This window comes from Perca flavescens, chromosome 15, assembly GCF_004354835.1.
Source record: "Perca flavescens isolate YP-PL-M2 chromosome 15, PFLA_1.0, whole genome shotgun sequence".
Lineage (NCBI taxonomy): Eukaryota > Metazoa > Chordata > Actinopteri > Perciformes > Percidae > Perca > Perca flavescens.
The window spans coordinates 16265158-16273589 of NC_041345.1; positions in this window are offsets into that span (position 1 = coordinate 16265158).

Sequence of the window (8432 nt, forward strand, 5' to 3'; positions counted from 1 at the left end):
TGTGGATTGGACTCAATTGTTTGGACTCTGGAGGAGGCCTACCACATGGTCACCCCCACCACGTCACGGGGCAAGCTCTGGAGAGTACATAGCACCCACCACTCACCACTGGATTCCCTTGACACAACTTCCCCTCTTTTGCCAGCCGCATATTTATTGTATATATTTCACGCATTAAAACATTTACCTTTACTTTCTGTGTTGGCCGTCTGCTTTTGGGTCCCTCCTCCTGTGTCGTTCCATAACAAAATCCTTAAGAACTGTTGAGTGGTAAATCTGTAAACTGTGCTGTGCAAGAACCTAACACTTGACAGGTGTAGCAACAATAACCACGTGACAGGGCTACTATATGGATCATTTCGTGAAAGCATCCAGTGTAGTTACTTTTACATTACACAGTTTAAGATGAAGTTTTGTCAGTAAGGGAGAACATTCTCTGTATTCTTGCTCTCCTCACTTACCCACAAGAATGCTCAAATACAAGAATGAAGGCAAATTGTGTTTTGCAAACACTTTTTGTCAAGCATCATTCAGAAACGTCAATAACTGAGGACTGCTGCACACCCACATCACCTGTCAGATCAATTCAATTCAATTTGATTTATAGTGTCAAATCATAACAGGAATTATCTCAGGACGCTTTACAGATAGAGTAGGTCTAGACCACACTCTATAATTTACAAGGACCCAACAATTCCAGTGATTCCCCCAAGAGCATGCATGAATGCGTAAGTGTGACAGTGGCAAGGAAAAACTCCTTTTAGGAAGAAACCTCGGACAGACCCAGGCTCTTGGTAGGCGGTGTCTGACGGTGCCAGTTGGGGCTGTCATGAACAATGGCAATAATAGTCACAATAAAGATAATGACTAGAAGTAGTAGTTGTAATAGTTCATGGTGTTGTAGAGCACAGCAGGGCATAACAGGGTGTGGCAGGGCGTTGGCCGGACATAGCAAGTTGAAGCCGGGCCTTGCAGAGGTGAGCAGGGTGAAATAGGGCACAGCAGGGCGTAGAGCAGGACCACGGTGACAGCTGCCACCATGATGTAGGTGCCATCATGATCCAAGGAAACATGCTGGGCGGAAAAAGAACATAAGGACTCTGGGGAATAAGCTCCCCGGAGCTAGGTCAGTAACAAGCATTTCTGGGACATGGATACACACAGATGGAAAGAGAGAAGAGAGAGAAGCTCAGTGTGTCAAAGGAGGAACCCCGGTAGTCTAGAACTATAACCGCGTAGGAGGCTGTGGTCCATGATTGTGGCTACACACCTTCCCCCGCCGGTCTAGGCTAACGCTGCGACTCCTTACTCCCTAACTATAAGCTTTATCGAAGAGGAGAGTTTTAAGTTTACTCTTAAAAGTGGTGATGGTGTCTGCCCCCCGAACCCAGATTGGGAGCTGGTTCTACAGGAGAGGAGCCTGATAGCTGAAGTCTCTGGCTCCCATTCTACTTTTAGAGACTCTAAGAACCACAAGTAACTCTGCATTCTGTGAGTGCAGTGCTCTAGATCACTGTCGTTTGACAGATTATTTGACGAACTGTTGATTGGACACTGTATTTTAAAGCTTCCCCTCGTTATGTTAAGATTTTGTTCAAATTTCTGTTGTAAATTGAATTTGTGTTTTTTCATAGATTTACATATGCACAAATGTCTGTATTAAGACAAATTAGAATTTAATTGTGCTTATCCTTGGGCAGTAAGGTTTTATTTTTTGCTTGATAGCGTCCACTGTGGGGTAATGACAGGGGTAATTACAGCAAAAACGGCACATTGAATTCCCTTGATTTCTGAAGATTCTCTTGAGTCAGTTAATGTAAAGATATAATTTAAGTCAACTTTTCATATTTGAGACGGATTGTGTTATTTTCTTTTTCAGGTGCTACATAGCCTTTTTAAGTGGCCTAATGTGATTATGATGATAATTATTATTGTTAAAATATGTTATTTCTCTGACATGAGGACCTTTTCAGCAGATATTTTCAAGGTGAAAGTAGAGTTTATGTTTTTGTGCTTTTAATAAAATTATTTTACGATTATGATAAGTTTGTCTCACAGATACACACACGTTGTATTTTGTTTCATGAAAAAAAGAGGAGCCCTTTGGCAAATGGAAATTAAACATAGCAACTAAGGTGTTTCTGCCTGACACAGTGATTGATTACTGCTGCTTACACAAGTTGCCTTCAGGCTGATCAAGAAACACTAGACTGTTGTTAAAATGGGTTTTATGGTTGATTTGTTACTCAGACCTTAGTCGGGATACTACAATACATTTATTTAGATGATGAATAAGAGAACAAATTCAAAGTCTAATAAAAAAACTAAATATTGTGATGTGAGACAAAGCTCCTGAACAACATTTGACACCAGGATATCCCAGTTAAATAGTACTGTCTTGATCCCTGTGCATCAACAGGACATTCAATTTTTTTCCAGAGTTTATCATTGTGTTTCTGTTATGGGAATCTTTTCCTCTATCACAGTTTAGCATTTGAGGTGTTTAACAGTGAGAAACACATTATTCTTTTCCCTTAGACGGTACAAGAGATACAAAAAAAAGGTACAATTATTTTTAACGATCTATAATTGCTCATGGCTCATCTGTTAACATGAGTGAACCACCTGAGCTTTAGGTATGTCCAGAGATGGCAAAAGTACTCACTTCCCGTACTCAAGTAGAAGTACAGATACTTGAATTAAAAAATACTCTGGTAAAAGTAGAAGTTCTGATTTAACTTCTTTACTCAAGTAAAAATAACAAAGTACAGACTTGGACATTTTCTTAAAGTATAAAAGTAAAAGTAGCCTTGCAAATGACAATCATTTTTGTATGCAAAGCTACCTGGACCACACAAATGTTACTAGAGTGCAAGCTGAGAAACTTCAGTGGACATGGAAAAAAGGCTCTTTATATGCCATTGCCTACATTTTAAATGGATGTCAATAGGCCTAAAACATTACATATATGATTATTGTGACAGAGACTGGGACTGCAGGTTAATAAGATTCTGACTGAGTAGCAAGATATGAATTCTATTGGGATTCTGTGAGAATTCAAACATGAGTCCTCTAACTTACGTCTGAGAGGTTTGAGACATTAACGTTAACATTAGCCCAAAATAAAGTTGATTTGAGACACGACCAAGTAACGTTATCGTTAACGTAAGTGGTCTCGAAAACAAGAACGGCCTTGAGTAACGTTGTTACTACAGCACTGTTACACTAAATCAAGTTACTGAATTTGTTTTTAAAGCGCCCATATTATGCTCATTTTCAGGTTCATAATTGTATTTTAAGGTTTTACCAGAATAGGTTTACATGGTTTAATTTTCAAAAAACACCATATTTTTGTTGTACTGCACAGCTCTCTCTCTCACTACTGCAGATCCTCTTTTCACCTGGTCTCTGTTTTAGCTACAGAGTGAGACCTCTTTTCTTCTTCTTCTTCTGTACTATCTTTGATTGCACTCGCACATGCGCAGTAGCTCAGATGTAGATCATGTCAGCTAGCTAGCTCCATAGACAGTAAAAGAAAGGCTGTTTCTCCAACTTCAACAACGCTACGAGCTAACGATTGCAGCTAGCTAGCTCGTTTCGGCTTGTGACGTCACAAGCCGTGCCGATTTTGAACAGCTCACCCAGAGACTGAAGGCAGGAGACATTCAGAAACCATATCTCATTCAAAACAGCATGGATGGATGGATACAAACTTTGAAAAAAAACATCCATGCTGTTTTGAGTGAGGTGCGGGTTTCTTTCCTGCCTTCAGTCTCTGGGTGAGTTGTTCAAAATCTGCAGGGCTTTCTATATCACTAGCCAAAATGAAGGGGCTAACCGTAGCATGCTAGCGCTAGCATGCTAGCTCGTTCTCAATGGCAAAACACTGCTACAACACACACTAGTTCACCACAATCTACAATAGCACTACTTACATGTAGTTACCCTGTTCTGCAGGTATTCCACGTAAAGTTGGAAGTACGCCCTTATAAGAAGTCTCCTGGCTAATCCTGCCTCGTAACTGACCGAAGTTGTTTAAACAGCTAGCTACCTGATATGATTCTTACCTAGCTACTGCACATGTGCGACTGCCAACAAAGATGTTAGCAGCAGTGAGATGTCTCACTCTGTAGCTAAAACAGAGACCTGAACACAGGGTGAAAAGAGGAGCTGCTGCAATGTGCAGTACAACAAAAATATGGTGTTTTTTTTTTTATTAAACCATGTAAACCTATTCTGGTACAACCTCAAAATACAATTATTACCCTGAAAATTAGCATAATATGGGCGCTTTAAGTAACCCAAGTAACGTTAAGGTTAGCGATTATTCAGTTTATTTAAAAATAATATAATATTAGCTGATACAATATCTGCATGTATAGCTTTATATTAACTAAATGCTTGCAAACCAAGGCATCGTCATTGCTAGCAGGAGAACAAATGTAACTGACCATTAATGTAAACTTAATAACGTTACTGAAACAAACAACAAATAGCTTTTGATAACAACAAAAATATGCATTTACCTTATATATTTTTTTTTTTAATTCTATGGTAAAGTCTTGAAAGCCAGCAGTTCCTGGTGTTTCAGGACAGGCACAATTTACAGCACTTTATAGCAATGTATATTCCCATCCAATTAGATTGAATTCAGTATTGATGACGCAAAAAATAATAACAGTAACTTCACTAAAATTATTTGCAACTAAAGTAACGAGCCAATTTTGTAAAATGTAAGGAGTAGAAAGTACCGATATTCGTGTTAAAAATGTAAGAAGTAAAAGTAAAAAGTCGGCACAAAAATAAATAGTAAAGTAAAAATATCTGAAAAATCTACTTGAGTACAGTGACTAAGTATTTGTACTTTCTTACTTCCCATCTCTGGGTATGTCAATAGAGATTTTCTTGCTTTGAAATGGTTTAAATCTAAATACTCCAAACATTGTGCAAATGCTCTTACATATATTTAAGATGAGTACTTCAATTTAGAAGCAAATTCCTCCTCCGAGGTAAGTCATGTGGAACTCATTCTGGCAATAAAAAGTCTCAGTTAATTCCTTGCAAATAGTGTCTCTCAAACAAGATAAAAGAAAAGCACCTTCAGTTCCATTCATGCCTGGGACTCATTGCTTGTAAGTATGCACCACTGATGTTTACATGATTTAAAAGAAATATGGAGAAATAATATATTTTAATCATTTGTCGTTTATCCATCTCAGTAAAGCAACTCTGCAACAAATCCTTATACCTAAACGATAGAAAAGGGCAGATTGTCAATGACTCCTAAAACAAAATATATGACCATTCTATATACTGCTGCACGGTAGCCATTTTAAACAAGTGACAGTAACATGTGACCTTGATGGAAATTTTAATCATGTGACCTGTTCTATTATTTAACGGGCACGCGTTGATGTGAAATACTTAGCTAGGGTTAGTAAAACGTCAGGGATTGGCTTAAATTGGGTCACAAAACATGACATTACGAATGTTGGGTCGTTATGAGCTACCTGCACAGTCAACTTGTACATTGCTTTTCCCTGGACCTGTCACATACAGCTTTTTCTTTAAGATTATTTTTGGGGCATTTTAGGCCTTTAGTGATATAGGACAGCTGAAGACATGAAAGGGGAGAGAGAGGGGGAATGACATGCAGCAATGGGCTGCAGGTCAGAGTCAAACCTACAGCCGCTGCGTTGAGCAGTGAACCTCTATACCACGCGCGCTCTACAAGGTGAGCTACCCAGCTTTTTATTTTATTTTCATGTGGTTGCAAGACTGCATCCATGTTTAAGTCGAGGAAGATAGTAAGTAAGTAAAGTTTATTTGTGGAGCACCTTTCACAGATAAAATCGCAAAGTCTTTCACAATAAAATGTAATACAATGCAACAAATTAAAATACAAGAACATTTAAATACAAATAGAAAACATAACAAACAACCATAAAAAACCCTTGACTAACTAAAATCCGGCTTGAATAGCAGAGTCTTTGCTTTTTAAAAGATTTGGCAGAATTCACACAACTGTGAGGGAGGCAAGTCATTCCATAGCCTAGGAGCCACTGCTTGGAATGATCAATCCCCTCTAGTTTTAAACTGAGTGCGGGGAACCACTAATAGCCTCTGACCTAATGACCTCAGACTACGGTGGGAGTATGAAGCTGTATCAAGTCAGAGATGTAGGGAGGAACTTGACCATGCAGGGCTCTAAAAGTAAGGACCAGGATTTTAAATTGAATTCTATACTGGACCGGTAACCAGTGAAGTGCTGCTAAAAAAGGTGTGATGTGTGCTCTTTTGTTAATGTGAGTTAAAAGCCTTGCAGCAGAGTTCTGAACAGCCTGGAGACGGTAAAGCTCTTCTTACTCAAACAGGTAAAAAGACTGCTACAGTAATCTAAGCTAGAGGAAATGAAAGCATGAATGATCATCTCCAACTCACCCTTTGAGACTAGTGTTCTTAATTTGGAAATATTCCTCAGTTGGAAAAAACAGTTTCTAACTAATTGTTTAGAGTGGTGCTCCAAGGACATGCCTGAATCAAAAACAACACCTAAGCTCCTGAGACTCGGCTGGACAGACGAGCCTAACTCCTCATTTCCACTGCATGCTTAACGGCTGCGGACCAGCTCTGCTGCGTGTCTGCTGCGTGCTCCGCCGTCCGTCAATACCCACCAGGTCCGGATTTGTTGCGGAACGGCTGCCACCATGACTGACAGCTGTAGTCACAAATTCATGTAGAATATAACCACAAAACCAACAACACTCCATCCAGAGGGGAAAGAGCTCTGTGCTGTGTTTTCAAGGTGTAGTGCAGGGAAATATGATCCGTGTATTTTATTTTGAAAATTAACCGGATATTTATTTTGTTTCTGTGCTCGACTTCCTGTCCCGCACTATCTGCCGTGTGCTTGTCAGTACCCGATCCGTTCCAACTGCACAATCCGTTCTGCGCATGCGCAAGGTGTTCGCGCATGCGCTGTGGTACGATGATTTACGACACTACCCGATCAGTTCCCTAGCCTCCACCGGGAAGCTAACGTTAGTTTAGCTAATAGCTCATTTGGCTAACCGCTAGCTGATTGTAGCGGTCTGCCATCCGTCATGCAAACTTTTAAAAGACCCTCAAAATAAAACTTCAAAACAAACGTTAACATATATAACAGCTGTTACGTCAGTTCTGCTTTACTTGTGCTCATTTAAAATACAATCACTCAATACTTGTCTTTATTGTTACTGTAAAGTCTTAATTTTGCTGTAGCCTGCTTTTCCCATTATGTTTGACTTAACATTATTTTAGACTGAATCTAGCTGTCCGTTCTGCCTGCACGATCCGTTCTGCGCATGCGTTATTTGTCGGCTAGCAGTTAGCCGAATTAGCTGTTAGCTAAACTAACGTTAGCTTGGGTGGAGGCTAGCGTGGAACAGATTGGGCAGGTCGTAAAACGGTATTATCATCTGCGCATGCATGAACATCTTGCGCATTCGCAGAACGGATTGTGCAGGGGGAACGGATCGGGTACTGACAGTGCTGAATTGCTGCGGAGCTCTCCGTCATCCGTCAAAAATAGAACAAGCAGTACTTGGATTATATCATCCGCATACAGATGGTTAGAAATATCACTCAATTGACTAATTATCTGTCCTAGAGGAAATATGTGCAAAAGGAACAGAATATGTCCCAAGACAGAACCCTGAGGTGCCCCACACGACAACTCTGCAGTTTCAGACATGATCTGATTCACATAAACACTAAAACTTCTACCAGAAAGGTAGAAGTTTTAGTTGAAAACCATTTTAAAACTGATCCAGACATCCCAACCAGATCACAAAGCCTATTTAGCATAATATTATGATCAATAGTGTCAAAAGCAGAGGAAAGGTCCAATAGGTCAGCTGACATCATAATATCACTAGAAACTTTAAGTAGTGCAGTTTCTGTAGAATGTTTTTTACAGAAACCAGACAGGAATTTGTCAAACAACTCATGATTCTATAGGAAAAAGGTGAGTTGCTCTGCAACAACTTTTTCTAGAATTTTTGACATAAATGGAAGTTTGGATATTGGCCTGTACTTTATCTAAAATTATTAAACACTGACTATTAAAAGACTGGATAAACACATCTGCATCACTGCATCCCATCAGAGAACATGGGTCGAACAAGGCAGAGAACCTCTCAGCAGCATCATGATTAATAATCCGCCTTAATTGGGCCCTAATTCTCAGGGGATTCTCAGAGGATCTAGAGGAAAGATAATGTCAAAAAACACACACCTATGATCACTCACAAGAACATCTTCCACACGTGCATTTACTATATCTAGACCAAGAGAGAAGACGAGGTCCAGGGTGTAACCCTTGATGTGTGTGGGTCCAGTAACATGCAGAGTAAAATTAAAAGAGTCTGTGATAGAAAGGAGATCAGCAACTG